Consider the following 17,397-nt stretch of genomic DNA (forward strand, 5'->3'; position numbering starts at 1 on the left):
ATTCATTTAGTGTTTATTCATATGTACGCGAACTTGTTCATTTGTAAGATAAATTGGTAAAATTACGCCACTATTCTTAAACCCTTTAAGCTTCATAATTTAAACTCCACATTTCACAATATGTCCCTACATTCACCAAAATTTAAAACGTAAAAAAATAAAAATTAAACATACCATTCAATGAGCTTGTTAATGAACTTAAACAAACAGCTCTTGTTTGTGAACTTAAACAAACAAGCTCTTGTTTGTGAACTTAAACAAACAAGCCGATAAACGAGTTTGTTTGTGAACTTAAACAAACCAAACAAACCTCTGTTCGTGTCCATTTGTTTGTTAAATAAACATAAAAATTTTGTTCATACTCATTTATTTAGCTTAAGAAATGAACATTATATGAACGGTTAAGAACAATTCACTAAACAGAGTGTTTATTTATACCTCTACAACTAATTAATCAACCATACAATATTTAAATCTAAAAAAAGAAGCAAATAAGATTTGTAAATATTTAAATCCGCGTTATCCATTATCATCCCTAGTCGAGTTCAAGGTAGCACAATACAGGGTTTGATATATGGAAGCCACCCCATAATCTGTTAATATGGATGAGAAGCTTTTATATACAAGGGCCCCCATTACCTCTACCCAAAAGCCTAACAGAAACAAAATAAATTACAAAATGGCTAAAGGGTAAGCTATTTAATATGCCCTTCCAATGTCCCACCCCAAAAAAGTCCAACAGATGCTTTCATTGCAATCAAAATTCCCATTCAACAAAACGAAATATGGGGGAGGAAGAGGAGTATTGGACACGAGCAACTTTTAACTAAACTTGAATCTAAAAGAATTGCTGTAGCCACTCACAGTTAATCGCATTCTTTTCTAAGTCATCCTTTAGCTTGCTTACATGTTGCGGAGCCTGTTTCAGGTCCATGGTCTCCAGTGGCAGCTCAGCGAACTCCTTTAAAATTTTTTGAGCCTTTGCAGCACTCTAGATATGTCATCAGTATCATAATCTCTCTTCCTTTTTGAACCCCCCAGTAAATCAATATAAATACTACTTAGATTTATAACCCAATAGTAGATTCCGATCAACTAGTTTTCCAGATCAAAGTCACAGTTCCTCTGCATCAAAGTTGTTTTCTTTTAAAACATAGGCAAGTTTCCTACAAATAATAGGAAACTGTTTCTAAAACAAGAGCTAAACTATTCACATATACGAAAACATATGTGCTACAATGGAAAACAATTGGCTTAATTACCAGTCTGGACTTGGTCTACTCGGTTATTGATTTTATGCATTTAAGCAATGAGAAATACTACCAGAGATGCTGACCAACTACTATTTTCTTAATTTTCTTATCTTCTACGTTACCATGTACTCTGCCAGGATATTAGATTCCATCAGCAAACTATGAGTAGAATTGGATGTCATTTTTTCTCTCTCTTTAGCTACGACATTTGGAGTAACCAACAGTGAATATCTTTTTGAATATTCTAGCTCTACCATGACAGTATATGAACATAATATTTGAAATGAAAGGACAGTGCACTCGAAGGCACATTATAATAGTAGTCCTATGTCCTACCCACTGTATTGATGTAAGTCGTATCAATGCTATTAACTAATTCAGGGGAGGCATTCAACAACAGAAGCTGAAGATGGTCGATCAAAAGAAAAGAAAAGAAAATGGAAGCTGGAACTGGAGCAGGTATTCGATAATATGATAATAGACCACCGTCAAAGCAGGAAATCATTTAAACAGACAGTTTTGTATGACCAAAATCAGAAAGCAGATATATTATATAGCCTTGTGATAAGTATTACAACAAAATAAACGGCCAAACCTCTGGTTTAGCATCAGCTGAAATCATTGAAGTTGGTGAGAAATCTTCCAGTTCGGCAGCCTTTTCTCTTGCAAGGGCAACAACACTTTCAGGAAAATTGGCAAATTCTGCCACATGAATGCCAAAACTTTGATCACATGCCCCTGGTTCATCCTGTTCATATGTCAAGGGTTCAAGGTTGAGTAGTAATCTTTCATCAAATGGAGGGTAGAGCAAAAAATGGTCCATTATGATAGACTAATAAATAAATGAACAAAATAAGGATTTTACAACTACATGGTGATTTATGATCCCATAATGACCTTATGAGTAGCCAATCCGTTAACTCACCTTGTACAGCATTGTCAATTTGTGGCTTGATGAGTCGATGTGAGCACTGACATGATAGTTTGGCACACCAACAATCTGTTTTTCCTGCAACTCATGATTGGCACTTTCATGTACTAATGCAGTCGATTCATGGAAGTGGGTAGCAAACAAAGTTGGTGCTTTGCTCACCTCAACAATATGCTCACATATGTCCCGTGCTAAACCTGTAAATTAGGTAAAAAATCGTAAATAGAGATTACCGTTGCAACAACAGTATGCAATTCACAACAAAAATCAACATGGTAAACAGAAACTTGCAGTACACTAACCAAATCCATCATAGTTTGATGTTCCTCGCCCCAATTCATTGATGATTACCATTGAGTTCTCGGTAGCTCCTTTCAATACTGATGCAGTTTCAAGCATTTCTTGCTTAAAAGTAGAAATGCTTGAAACTGCATCAATATTGAAAGGAGACAAAAATTGTTTAGCATTCATGATATTGATAAGAAAATACATCCTACATCCTTTTCCATTTGGATCACAAGAAACACAATCTGCTGACAGAACACAGTCCTGCTTTATTGATTGTAGCAACATGGAATCAAGATAAAATACTCAATCAAATTAAAATCCAATTTTTATTGAGAAAAATAAAAAGCAAGTGTATCAATGTTTGAGAACATTCAAAATGAAGCAGAAAAATAGAGCATGTATTAATTGCTCACATACCAGACCTAAAACTCAACTACAGGTTGCAGGCACTATGCTAAAAAATCATTAATATTAGATGTTAAGTGAATGTTTTTTGTCCATAGGTCACATGCTTATGAACAGGCAAGCAGTTTTCCACTTAAACTTCTAGTCTTTGCAATTGCTCCGGCAGAAAAACCTTACAAGTTACAATAGGAATAATAATTCTAGAAGGAAACAGGAGAGACAGAAAAGCATAGTTTAATTGAAAAAGACATGATACTAGTGAAGCATTGACCGAGAGAAGCCATAGCAGGTTCAGTTGGTTATGGCAAGTTTATTCAAAATTTACAAATTTAAATGTAAGTTCCAATTAACTTACTTGGCAGCCACCAGCACCAATACGGGCAAAAATGCAATCTCAAACAGAAATGCTAGCTTTCTCACAGGGAACAAACAGCCTACTTGTGTGACAACTGTCGTTTTAATGTCAAAATAAATTCTTTCTTCTCAATTGATAATAGAAAAAACATAATAAAGAGAAGTAAAAGTCAATTCCACAGAGACTTAGAAAATTATAAATTTCTGTCTGATTTGTTTAAGCCAGGCGTGATGTAGTAGTAAACAGGGGGTTTTGGTAAAAAACGATTAAGTAACAAAAAAATTAAATAAAATACAATTTTAAGTGAAAATAAAAGAGTGTAACGTTGAAAGTTGAATATGCTAAAAATAGCCTCAAGCCTCGTTTTGACTCAATTTCTTCAGATCATCGAATTAGATTTTGTCTACAAGGGCAATCCCCGTGACTCTATTTTGTATACCGAATACTCAAGGCAATCTTCGATTCTGGCTTTGAAAATTGATCTAATCAACATCAATTGTCGTAGATCAATTATCGTTTAAGTTCGTGGCGACCGACTCGGATTGTTGCTTCAATAAATGTCAATTCCGATCTCAATTCCCTTTTGGCGAAGCTATCTCGTCAAGTATGTTCCCAGGAAGTCGAATGTGCTTTCTATAAGCCGAATCTTCCTCCCACACATTTAATCGCAACAACCTCTTGACCAAAGTCAATCTTTGATTTCGAAAATTGTTTTGATTTTGAAAAATAAGCGCAGAGATTGAGAGAGATATTCCGAAGTTATTAAGGGTATGTTTCAATTCTCCCGTTGGAATTGAGTCATCGCTTCAGCTCTCAGCTTATGAAAAAAATTAGATAAGCATGACAAAAGTCATACTTAGCATATTTAAAAACAAAGTTTAAAAATAAGAGGAAAAACCAAAAAAACTTGAAAAATAAAATAAAGGAGAGAAATTTTATAAAACTAGCAAGAAAAGAGAATTGGGATCTGAGTTGTGTTTTTAGGCTTACCCCAAGAGGGTATTTATAACCTCTCAAAACCTAATGATAAACAAGGAAATTAAAATAAAATAATCCTAAAGATAATTTTTTTTTCTTCTAAATTCAAACTTTAAATAAGTCTCCTAATGCAATTATGCTCGTTCATCTTCCAGAAGGAGCACTGAGTAGATCTTCTAGAAGCTGTTGCTGACTAGACCTTCTAGAAACTGCTACATCAAACAGTGTCGTGCCCAGAGTCATGGCCATATCTCAGTCGTGACCAAATAATAAAAATGTAAAATACGCCCGTTTTACCACTTGTTCTGGAAAGTAAGGACATGCACAAAAATAAGCATAGCACAACCAAATCAACATCAATAAATCCACAAGATCAAAAAAATAACGAACAAATATTAACGATTCTGAACACTCATCATTGTGCCATTAGAACGTTAACACCAAATTGCAAATTAGACCAAAATCATACAAGGCAACAAAAATTTTTATAATCGGGTCCAAGGGTAACATCTGACATGATGGAGAAAAAAGTAACTTGTTATTTAATTACATAAAATCGAATGTGAACTATGTAACTATATCATCAAAATAGCACCTGGCGGATGAATGTTGATTTCCCACCCATATTAGGGCCAGTGATGATCTGGAACCAGCTCCTGCCTCTTAACTGTATCACATGAAAAGTTAACAAGTAAGCATGAGTCACTTCTATTTGAAGACACCAGAAGACGCTTTGAGCCCTGAATCATAGTAATACTCACAAGTCTACAATCATTTTGTATAAAATTAACCCACTCTTGAGCCTCCACACAAGGATGTCTATTTCCTTCCAAAACAATATCCCCCGCATCCTGTTATATCATTAAAATAACCATAATGTAAAGGAATGTACCTTCTGGAACAAGAAATAAAAATACCTATTCAAGAACTGAGAAAAAAGGAAACAAGAAGGAAATATGTTCAGGTGGAATCACTACAGCAAAAATGGTTTTTTGCGGCTTTTTTTTACTATAGCGGCGTTTTTAAGCGCCGCAAAAAATACATGCGGCATTATAAAAACGCCGTAAAATGCGCCGCTGAAAATAGTGCCGCTAAAGTTCGCGGCGTTTGTTAACCAAAAACGCCACAATAGGTAACGATATATAGCGGCGTTTGTTTAACAAATGCCGCAATAGGTATCGATATTTAGCGGCGTTTGTCTTAAAAACGCCGCAATTGGTGTCAATATTTAGCGGCGTTTTTATCACAAACATCACAATAAATGTTGATATTTCATGGTATTTTTTATGAAAACGGCGCAATAGGTCTGGTATTTAACGGCGTTTTTAGGGTACAAACGTCGCGATAGGTCTTATATATAGCAGCGTTTTTTTGATACAAACGCCGCTAAATAACACAGAATTTAACCAATTAAAAAATTATTATCGATTACCCCCAAATCTATATTTTCAACCTATTTCATTATCCAACAAACATAACAACTATAACATCAAACTCTATATCAATAACAAGCAACACAAATCTAATATAATAAATAAAATTTTTCATTAACGTAATATAAGTTCAGTTAAACACGGTTCAGTAACATTAACAGAATGCTGATAACATAAATGAGACTATGATGGTGGATTTTGAGGTTGATTTTTTTGTAGCATCTACATCATATCATTGAGTCGTTTTTCAAATTCTTCACATCTCTGCTGATATGTTGCTTCTCTCTATGCTGCCGCTGTTTCCCTTGCTTCATTTTCCGCTTTCATGTTAGCCATTTGTTGATCCATATCAGCCAACTTTTATTTTAAACGACTAACTTCTAATTGGGAAGATTGAGACTGTGATGACTTGTATTGTGATGAACTAGATCCAAAATATTTGCTGGGAGTAACAAATGATCCTTGACAATGCACCCGACTACATCACAGGCGGCCAAACACTCCTTGTTGGACAGTAATTTCTTAACTCCATCTTCTGGTATCTCTTATAAAATAAGGGTCTTCTGAGAACCGTGTAATGTCAACAGGATCACAAAGATTGCCACATTAAATCTGAAACTCATCAGAAATGAGCAGCCACGTTTTCAATACACAAGAATCTTATAAACCAAAGAAAATAAATTTATTTTCCCAAGGACATTGTAGTAACTAATAACCTAGTCTTTTTTAACTAATATTTTACGCCCCACCATCATGGTCAATGATCTCACAGGGAAAAGATAGGGTGGTAAAAAAGAAAGAGGAAACAAGTGAATTACAAGAAAATTCCAGGTCATATGGCATATCAACAGTTATTACTCACCCCAATCTGTTCAACAACATTCGATACATAACGTACATCATTTGTTGGAGTGTAGTTACTTGAGAAAGACCTGCAGTACAAATTTTATTCTCATCGATGAACCATAGTATCAAGAATAGGAAGACAAATAAATAGTATAATTTTAGTAGATGAACAAAAGAAGCTAAAGAACTAGCAAGATCGGTAAACTGATTAGTGGTTGATAGTCAACACCTTCCTATAATTGAATTCAACAAAGTGGACTTCCCGTATTTTTTAAGACCAAAAACAAAGCAGTGAAAAACATTTTTTCCGTCTGTTTCTTCTTACAATCTACAAATCGTCGCCTACTGACACGAAGGGCTGAAGTTGGATCTCCACCATATCCAATGCAAATCAAATTAGCCAAACTCAATGCTGGCTCCAGACTTGTCATCCAGGCCCACTGCAGACCATGTATATAATGAGAGTTAGAGTTAAGAAGTAGATTGACTAGAATAAAATTGTTAAAATATCAATCAATACCAACAAGATAAGACCTGCATTTTTTAACAAACCCAAGAAATAAATCTGATCTCAGAACCATGAATTGAAGTCCCATGCTAAAAGAGCACAGAGAAGAGAACAGATAAACCCAAAATACTAACGGAGGTGGGAGGCAATCATATTTTTCTACATGTAGATAAAGCATTAGTATAGCCAGTGATGTTTAGTTGACAATAAACATGGTGAAATGGTAAAGTACTTCCATAGAGAATTTAATTAAAGAAATTATGAAACTATCCAGCAATATTAGCCACTTAATAAGACCATGCACTGCAAGTAAGTGGAACTTCATATCAACAGCATCCCGATGGTCAATACTTATTGCCATATGGTTTACAAATGCAAATAGAAAATGCATAAAAATCTTGTGAAATCCATAAACGCTTCTAGTGCCACGAGTAAGATCCTTAAGACACTGTGCTGTGCAGAAAATTTAGGATATGGACAAAACTCATAACAGAAATAAATGGCCCAAGATAGCCACTAAGATGATATCACATGTTATAACAAGAGTAAGAAATCAAGGAATGAGTAGTAAGCACAACAACCCTCAGATAAAAACCAATTAAGTGTTAAATTTCCTTGAGGCGTTCTCTCTGCAACCTCTATGTAAGGCTCTGTAGTCCATGGGCTGAATTAAGGACAACAAATATGTTAATAGAAATATATTCTAAAAATCAAATAGGATAATGGGTAAACAACAGCAGAGGCCAAGTCTAAAAGTTAATTTCTTATACGAGAAAAAAATGATCAGTAGATGAAAGCAGTAGAAGTAGATTGACAAGGCTAAAATTTAATTTCTCATACAATCGGAAGATCCCACGCAAAAAGTCCATAGCTTCATTTGTCAGCTCCACATTCTACAGGATATTTAGAAGTATAACACTATCCCCATAAAAGAAGTTATCATGGAATAAATTAAAATAAATTATAGGCAGTACAACTAATCAACAAACAAACGAATTTGATATTGGGAGAACAAATAGCGATGCTGTAAAGTAGCTAAAACTTCAGAATTAATGATATATATTTAACAGAAAGCTCCATATTTCCTTCATATTGAGATCCATGAAGCATGACAGAGCTGATTAATATTCTTGAGAAAATTACCAACCTAATTCTAGGCTCGGACCGAACATATTACCATATATATGATTAATCAAGTGCTTTGGAATTTAAACCAAATATATACAAGGAAAAACAAGACAATAGCATCAATGTCAGTTTGAACAAATAATAGTTTTGTCCACTATCAAAACTAAGAGTCACCTGGTCAGGGGAATGCTTGGTTGGAACTGGAAGTATGTCATCCCGAAGCTTTAATTCATCATTATATCCAAACTTCCTCAAGACAGCCCAAGTTGTCTCAAGGTGCCCCTTTTCTATAAAAAGAGCATGAATAAATAGGAACCCTTCAAGTGTAAGACCAAGGTCACTGACTCCTCCTTTTATCCTCTCTTGAACCACCCTCTTTACACCCATAATCTTAATAGGTTGTAATGGACCATTAAAGCATTTAACATGTTTATATATTGTGCAACATGTCAAACCTTCCAAGTTTCTAGGAGAGAAGTAGTTTTGGTTAAGAAAAAAAAAGCAACAAAAGAGAAAAGAATACCTGAAACTCATTCAACTCTGCATCACTAAGGGCTCCGTCCATATCATGATCACAAAGCATAAATATTTGTTTCAATGCCCTGATACATCGTGGCTTCAAGGTTTGTTTCTCTTGATCAAATAGTGGAGCTGTTGGATGCAGAACTGCCTTTTGAGCATAATAGAATACATCAGGGACCTGGAGATATAAAAATGTAACACTTATATTTTGACCTTCAAATATCTTTACCTACTAAACAGGCAAAAAATGGTAAATGGATTTAACAAATATAAAGGTAGCATTTACCAATTGCTCAAAAGAAATATAAAACAGGAAGTATATTACATCAAATAACAAAACAACGATGGAAGCTTAAGTCTCGATTCTCACTATAGCCGACAGCCAACATTTAAAAGGTGAACTGCTAATCCTAATGCCATAACATCATAAAGATAGATGTAGTACAAACTACAAAATGAGTGTGTAAACCTAAAAAACGTACAAAAGAAAATTGAAACCTGAATTAGAGTATCTGCGGAACATTCTATATAGGTTTCGATCTCCCTGAACTGTTGCATGATTGGTGCCATGACTTGTTCCAAGTTAATGGGCTGACGTTCATCTCATAAATCAAGTTTCAACCAACCACAATCACTGGGGCCTTGATCTATTCAGATATTTTAAACAATGGACAAATTGTAGAAAATACAAAGACCCAGTTTGCACGGTGCATCAATTAAATCAAATTATTCAACTTTTCGTGACATGGGTTCTAACAAATGCATTAAAGGAACAATGCCCATTGAATCAAAATGAAGAAATAAGCAGAAAATCGGAATAGAAATTTAGTGCTATCAAAATGAATCAAAACGAAATGCTTCGAAGAAATCAAACCAAAGGAGGAATAAAGCGAGAAATAAAGAAATAAGAGTCAAAAGGTCGATGGTGGAGGAAGATGTTCTTACCTTTGTGACTATCGCCGATGGTGGAGAACCGATACGAGGGTTGATGGAGGAAACTGAGCAACTGATTGGGGAATAATACGATGAAGAGAATAGGCTAGGGCTCGGTCGCAAAATTTGGGGGGTTTTATAGAAAGTTGTGGCGTTTGTAATCCAAACGCTGCTATAGTTTCACTATATCACTGCGTTTACTTAAAAAACGCCACTACTGTCCAAATGTTGAGCAGCGTTTGTGTTTCAAAACGCCACTAACTTAAGCCTCTATAGCGGCGTTTTCTTAAAAACGCTGCTAAAGTTATATTATATTGCGGCGTTGATTAAAAAACGCCACTAAATATTAAATCTATTGCTGCATTTGTATAAAAACGCCACTAATGTCCAAATATTTTGCGGCGTTTTTGTTTAAAAACAACACTAAAGTAACACTTTATAGCGGCGTTTTAATAACAACGCCGCTAAAGTTCTATTATTTTGCGGCGTTTATATAAAAACGCCGCTAAATCATTATCCTTGAAACGGCGTTTGTTGGAAAAAAAAAGGCCACTATGGATGAACATACTGCGGCGTTTTTTGATACAAACGCCGCAAAAGTTAGGTCTATGGCGGCGTTTTTTTATATAAACGACGCGAAATTACTTATCTATAGCGTCGTTTGTTGAACAAACGCCAATATAAACAACACTATCGCGGCGTTTGTGTAAAAACGCCGCTAAATTACCACTCTATTGCGGCGTTTATTGAAAAAACGCCACTATAAACATCTCTATTGCGGCGTTTTAGCTATAAATGCCGCTAAATTACCACTCTATTACGGCTTTTGTTTAAAAAACGCCGCTAAAGTATCATTTTGTGGCGTTTGGATAGTAAACGCCGCGATATGCTTAAATTTTGTGGCGTTTTCCCTTTAAAACGCCGCTAAAAACGTCGCTACAGAACACTTTTGCTGTAGTGAGTAATTTCCGGTCTTGTGTATGGGGTAGGGAATCTTGAAGCTAAATCTGCAAAACTAAGTAAGACATCCAATTCAGAGAGCAGCCCAGCTAAGGGCTCAAACACCTGCAGCAAGAAACATAGCTTAGTAAGTGTTTTACAAAGAGAGAAAGTTGCTGTAGTTTGAACCACTCGGTATACTAGGTCTTTTTGACAATTCTTATACTCCTCAAGTACCTTTTGGTATTGGTCCCCCAACTTCTTAGCTTCGTGTTAGTGAATTTCACTCCATCCTTTCAGGTTTCAAGGATAATAAATTGGGTGGAGAGCTTTATCCTTACTTTGGGCTCTTCTTTCTATGTAATTATGAAAACATGTCCAAACTGTGTGCCCTTATCTAACTTTAATGCTTTGTCTACTAGCAGATCAAGATCAAAAGCTATTTGTTTATGTCAATTGTGTATTTGGCGCTCTAGTGACTCCTGCTCATTTTTAAGTGCAGCTAGTGCGTCATCATAGCTAGGTGAAATCATGTATTCCCCATTTTCAAGTTGATCTAGGTCAACAGAAGTTTCAACAAGAGCAATGAACTTGTTCAAATGACCAGATACCTTTCCTTGATCAAGGAAGAAAATTATTAACGTTTTTCCAGGGAACTTTTAATGTAGGGAATTCTTATACTTGACTGCACCCAGAACATGAAACAAGGCAAACAAGATAAACTTTCAAATAAAATATAAAGAAAATAAGAGAAACAATACACACACTCTTAACATACTGAACCACATAATTCTAAAATTACTGTCAAAAGAGCACATAAAAAGTTAAATTAAACCACAAACATTGAGCAAATAATGATTAGAAATAGTAAAAACTATTTAATAAAACATGAATCAGCAAAATCTTAGTAACTTTGCTCCTGATCAGATCTTTGACCAAAGAGATGACAGTCGAAACAAAGGAGTGTTGATGGAGAACATTGACAACAACAATAGTATTTTTTTTTGCTGCATGGAAGAGGACTCCCTTGTTAAGGAGCCAGTTCCTCTGCAGTAGCTTTTACAATGGATATGCAGACATCTGGTACAGTGAAATATTAGGGTTTTAACTCACGTGATAAAGCTTTACAATATGCTGCAAACCAGCACTTCTTTTGATGTTTCGCAAGTCGTTCAATATCTGAAATTCTTCTTAGATGCTGTCTCAAAACTTGACGAAGATCAGAATCCTTGCCAAATGCTTGCACCAAATCAAGCCTCGAGTTTATCTCGCTTACGTTTAACAAAGGCTGTTTTAGCCAAAGTTTTAAATAGCGTTCGCGGTCATATTTTCAGTCACGATCACGTTTTCGGTCGCGTCTATTATGATTACAGATATAATGGATGCTATTTCAGTCATTGCGGATATCGCGATCGTGAATTTTTTTCGAAGAAGCTGATTTTTTAAAAAAAAATATTTTTTTAAAATAATTAAAATAACGGAATAATAGCGGAATAGCGGTCCACTATTACTGCGATTGGCCACGATCCGTTAAATTGTGACCGTGATGCGCCGCTATTAGTGTGATCCAAATTCACACCGTTATTTTTCACGATAGCGTTTCGACACCGTCGCGACTTCGATATAACAGCCGCGACACCGCTATTCGGCTTCTATTTGAAACCCTGGTTTTAGCCACATATGAAGCAACCGCTTACCCATCCCGGCAGTACAGGTTCTATTCATAAGACCAAACAAACTAAAATTTTTGTTTGCATCAGGTTTGCTTCCTAGGACATTCAACGCCTTCATTGCAGCAGAATCTAATCTCATGTAGCTACCCAGGTTTTACCTCAAGATGCTAGAAATTCCATAACTGCCTTCATCTGCTAGTAATTCTGCATAGGATAGTAAGGCTCCTAAAGCAGCGGGTGCAAATTCAAACCCAGAAACCAAGTCTCGAACTGGTTCAATGGAGCCTTTGACTAGCCTACCAAGATCCTGCATCAGATCCCTATCTCTAAACACATTTTTCTTTCTCTGAGTTACCATAACACCACATCTGATCAAAGCATCATTCAGATTTTTACATTCACTGGACTTTTCAATCTCCATGGGAAAAAGGCACTCCTTGCAACCAAGAGCAACCAAAGCTGACTATCATCAAGAAACTCAGCCAAAGCAAGTATTCTCTTTATTAAATCAACATAACCAAGCCCAACAGTGCAACCATTTTCATGGAAGCTAGGAAACAATGCAACAACAACAGGTGTGTCCTGCATCTCATTGTTTGCAAAGAGAAGATCTTCAAAACTGCTCAGATTCCCAGGGCTGGCACTTTTCACCAACCTCCAATTGGAGCCACTACCTTCATAGAGCTCAAGAGTGTGGTCTGTTATCTCCAGGAGATCACGGGTGATTGTTTCAAACATGTTTTTATTAACATTTACACTTGAAAGGCCATTACAGCCACTAAAGAGTTGCCGGAGAGCGGAAGTAGTACGATAATATGTCTTAGCAATAAAGGATGCATTTTCCCCATGAGCGGTATAATAATCCTGTATATTCAGAAAATATTGTTTGGAAATATGGTGCATACAATAAATAAATAAATAAATAAAAACTAGCATTACATAAAAGAATGGATTTAAAAAAGTCATAGAAACCTAATAATACACACACATATCTATGTAATTCGAAGAAGACTTTCATGTCTGCTTGTACAGTTTTACAGGCAGCATAGGACTTTTACGATTCTGACTGATGGTGTAGGCCGGAAAAGATGGACAAGTAGAAGGGAAAAGGTACATACATAAAAATGGATAATTAGGAATGGAGAGGGAAAAGGTACATGCATAAAAATAGATTTGAAATATATTTCCCACACGGCCTATGTTGTTGGGTTCTTCGTTGAAAAATATTATTTTCCCCCTATGCTTCAGTAACATGAACATATATTACATACATGTATATATATATATAGTAATTCCTCAAGAACAGCTATATGCACACCAAATTTCTTCTAAGACACCTCTACTAGTTACATTCCATATTTCCATTTCTTTTTTATATATAAAGAAATAAATTTATCTAAGTTGAAAGACAATGCAACTGATATTTCTTAATGACGGAGAAAATAAGCACACAATTCTAAGTCAATTATTTAAGAAAAAAATAATAATTGAAGTGAAGATTGTCAATATATTGAACTGAAAGCCTGAACTAACCCGGCGATCAAAAAACCGAACAGCTCTTGGATCAAGCTAACTTGTTTGGTTAATTTCTTTTAATAGTATAGATTGATTATAAGATAATATATATTTGATATTCTTTTTTCGTCATTGACAAGTGACAACGCATACACTTATAAACAGGGATGAACCGAGGGCCGGGTGGAGGGCAACTTGTAACACCCACATACCGATGCAGGTGACTCGATCTGATCTGAGGTGTCACATTAGGGCCACCGGAGCGACTCACAATAAAAATCCCAGAAAAATTTAAAATTTCTGTTAAAATGTGTAAAATCATAATTAAAATACAAGTTCAGAAAACCATTCATATACTACAAAAAAAATTAAAATCATACACGTTTCAAACTCGGATATAAAAACAGAATACAACCTACATGCCCCCTAATCACATCCACCGTATTCCGCAAGTAATGCCAGTGGAACTCTAATACTGATGTTTATAGCTGTACTGGATAAATTTAACCTAAAATAGTGAGTAACAGAGTGAGCTTTGGGAAGTTTAGTAATACAGAACTACCAAGTGATGCTGAAGGACATGCAAGTAATAGGCAAGCATAATTTTCCATATTGATTCAACATCTACATATTTTTTTTGATGAGCTGAGGTCTCACTGAAGTTTTAGGTAGTAAAAGACATGAAGCTTACAGTTAAGGAAATGTTCAGAGAACCAGGTTCAGGAGATCAGAATATGATGTCTAGTGTGTTCCCACAAAACCAATGAAAAGGTACAAATATTTTTAAAATAGTAACAATTTAAATTGTATTTTTAAAACCGTGGTAAAACCCTCAAACCGAACACCAATATGCAGTTCCCCAAAATTGCATCCATAAGGACTTACCCTAGGCCTATTGGGAGTAGGTGCCAACCTAAGGGAGCACCTTGGGTCCATAAGGTCTTACCCTAGTCAAAGCGTATGTTCCCACCTGAGGGGAGTGCCCTCAGACCCATTAGGACTTACCCAATGCACACAACAGAGGTGCACCCTAAGGGAGTACCTTAGGGTCCATAAAGTTTTACCACTAGGCCCATTAAGCCTAGGAACCCACCCAAGAGTCGCCTTAGGTCCATAAGGAATTACCAGCTCGATCAGTTTGAACCTATATAAGGAATTACCAGTTTGACTTAGCTGAACCTGCAGAGACTTCATACAAGATCCCAGAGTATCTTGAAGAAATCAGTTTTTCAGACAGTATATTACGGTAGCAGAGAAATCAGAGTTCAGACATATCAATTCAGTAGGAATAATATCTAAAGATCTTGAATCAGACAGACAGACTTAAAACTTCAGTAACTCAGAAATCTCGGTAAAACACATTTCAGAACAGATAAAACAACCACATAACACATAGGGAACACACTAGAGGATCCAATTATTTTTCGAATGTACTTGATATTTATCAGGTAGATAGCCATGAAACTTATATAAACTGATTTAATTCAGAATCGAGATTCCTATAAAAGGGTTCGATAGCTAACAGATTCATCAGTTATTCAAGACGTGATTTATCAAGATCATATAGTATTCAGATATTTTTCGGAGGCACTATGTAATCAGAAAGGTATTCAAATCCTTTGCATCAGAGTTAGTTGTGATTTCATATATGACAGGAGTGATTCCATTATTCATGAAATCAGCGGCTTTTTGGAAATTAGGTTCTTGGAGAATTCTTAGTAATTTGATATAATAAGGGAGAAATGATGACTCGTAGTATTTAAGATTTTTGTCAATTTTTGTCGATTTATCAGGATATCAAGTTAACTCGAACTGAACAAATCCAATAATTTGATACTTGCCAATTGGTCAAATCGTTGCACTTCAAGGGTATTCACACTTTAATACTGACAACTCTTGTCGAACCGATCATCTTTAGAATCATCGTTGAATGGATCTTAGGAAGATGAACATGTATTCCAATGGTATTTATTTCATTTCTGTATTGCAACGATACCAAGAAATGTTGACGTGTTTGATTCGAGGTTCAAAACCCTTATAGACGATACAACATATAAAACCATTAGTGTTTCCAGACTTATCCAGGTTATTCACTAAATTCTAAGTCTTTGAGGGTACTTAGTTCATTTAGTAGTAAAGTTATCCATGTCACTTCGAAGTTTCCAGAGTAATTCAGTCATTTCCACATTTCAGAATCCTACAATACTTCCATTTACTTCAACTTGGTCACCTAATATAGTCATTTTACACTTCGGGGGTATTTTGTTCATTTTACACTTCAGGGGAAATACCATGATTTCATAATTAGGTAATTTCAGTATTAAAGTTTTTAACGAGGATAAATAAAATTTAGAGATTCTGAGGTTATTTGTTTTTCCGGATAATCTCTGAACTTGAAATCATTCTTATCAATCTTCTTGTGTCTATATAGGTAGTCTGAGCCTTATTCAGTTTAATTTATTTTATTTCGCAATCAGGCTGAGTTTAGAATTTTTAACTACACACATGTAACCATATTCAACCATGTATTTACCAATACCAAATTTTCGATACAATATGCATAAGGTATTAATATATTACCTCAATTTATGAGTCATATCGATCGACCATTTAAACTTCATTCGATCACCCTCAAACTTTAATTCCACGTCCCATAATGTCTCAGATACATGGCAAAACCAATTACATTAGAAACAGAACTTAAACGTAAAAATTTGTATTGAATTGAGAGATAAAATGCTGAAAACATCTTACTGGGGTTGAATTTGGTAAAACGGACTTTGAATTCAGACTCAGGACGTCAAAAAACTTAAAATAGGACTTTTTCAAAAATGTTGACTTTTGGGTCAAAGTCAACGGTCAGACCAGTTAATGGTCAACGGGTAAGGTCAAAGTCAACGGGTCGGGTCAGATTGACTCGGTTCAGTCAAGTAGACCTGGTTCAGAGCGTGTTAGCTGGTTCAGGCCAGTCCAGACCGACTGGATCAATTCTAGAAGGTTTCCAAGGCAGGGGAAAAAGACCACACAGACGCAGAGGAGCGAGGCGACGACGACAGACTCAGGGTGATCGGCCGATTACTCCAGGAACAACTACAAACCATTTTCAACAAAAATTAAACCAAAGACATTAACAACCAAGCCAAAATAACAAAAAACATCCATAACTTACCCATGTCGATGATGAAGGGAAACCGACAGCAACAACTCGACCCATCAGTTGGGTCTTGACCGGGTAGATAAAGGGAGTCTAACTGAGGTGGCGGCGGGGCGAGCCAAAGTTCGAGGTGACCGGAATTCGTGAAAAATTGTACGGTGACGACAAGGGTTTAGATTAAGCTTCTTTGGCTTCACCACGACAAACGATGGCTTCTTTTGATAAATTGATCGGGGGGTTTTGGTCGCAAGGCCGGCGCGTCGCATGGTGCTAGTGGTGACAACCACCGACGGTTGGGTGACGCTAAATCGGATAAGAGCAACGTGCATGTTTTCACATCTCTCACAACGGACGACGGCGTATAATTGTACGATGTTGCTTGGGTTATAGTCGTCGATAGATGACGCGTCAAATGAGGGCTGGAGCAGCGGTCAGAAATGACCGAACGTCACTGAATTGAGGCGAAACGTCTGGCAACTAGGGATTTGGAAATGAGAATTTGGGGTTAATTTTTTAGGGTGGGGGTTTTGTATCCG

At 36.0% G+C, this 17,397-nt stretch overlaps 1 pseudogene; it reads right to left on the bottom strand.

Moving 5' to 3' along the window:
• Positions 1 to 872: 872 nt before the first annotated feature.
• Positions 873 to 16,921, bottom strand: LOC120178760 (annotated as a pseudogene).
• Between the last annotated feature and the right edge of the window lie 476 nt (positions 16,922 to 17,397).

Source organism: Hibiscus syriacus, unplaced genomic scaffold (genome assembly GCF_006381635.1).
Source record: "Hibiscus syriacus cultivar Baekdansim isolate YM2019G1 unplaced genomic scaffold, ASM638163v2 tig00112380_pilon, whole genome shotgun sequence".
Classification (NCBI taxonomy): Eukaryota; Viridiplantae; Streptophyta; class Magnoliopsida; order Malvales; family Malvaceae; genus Hibiscus; species Hibiscus syriacus.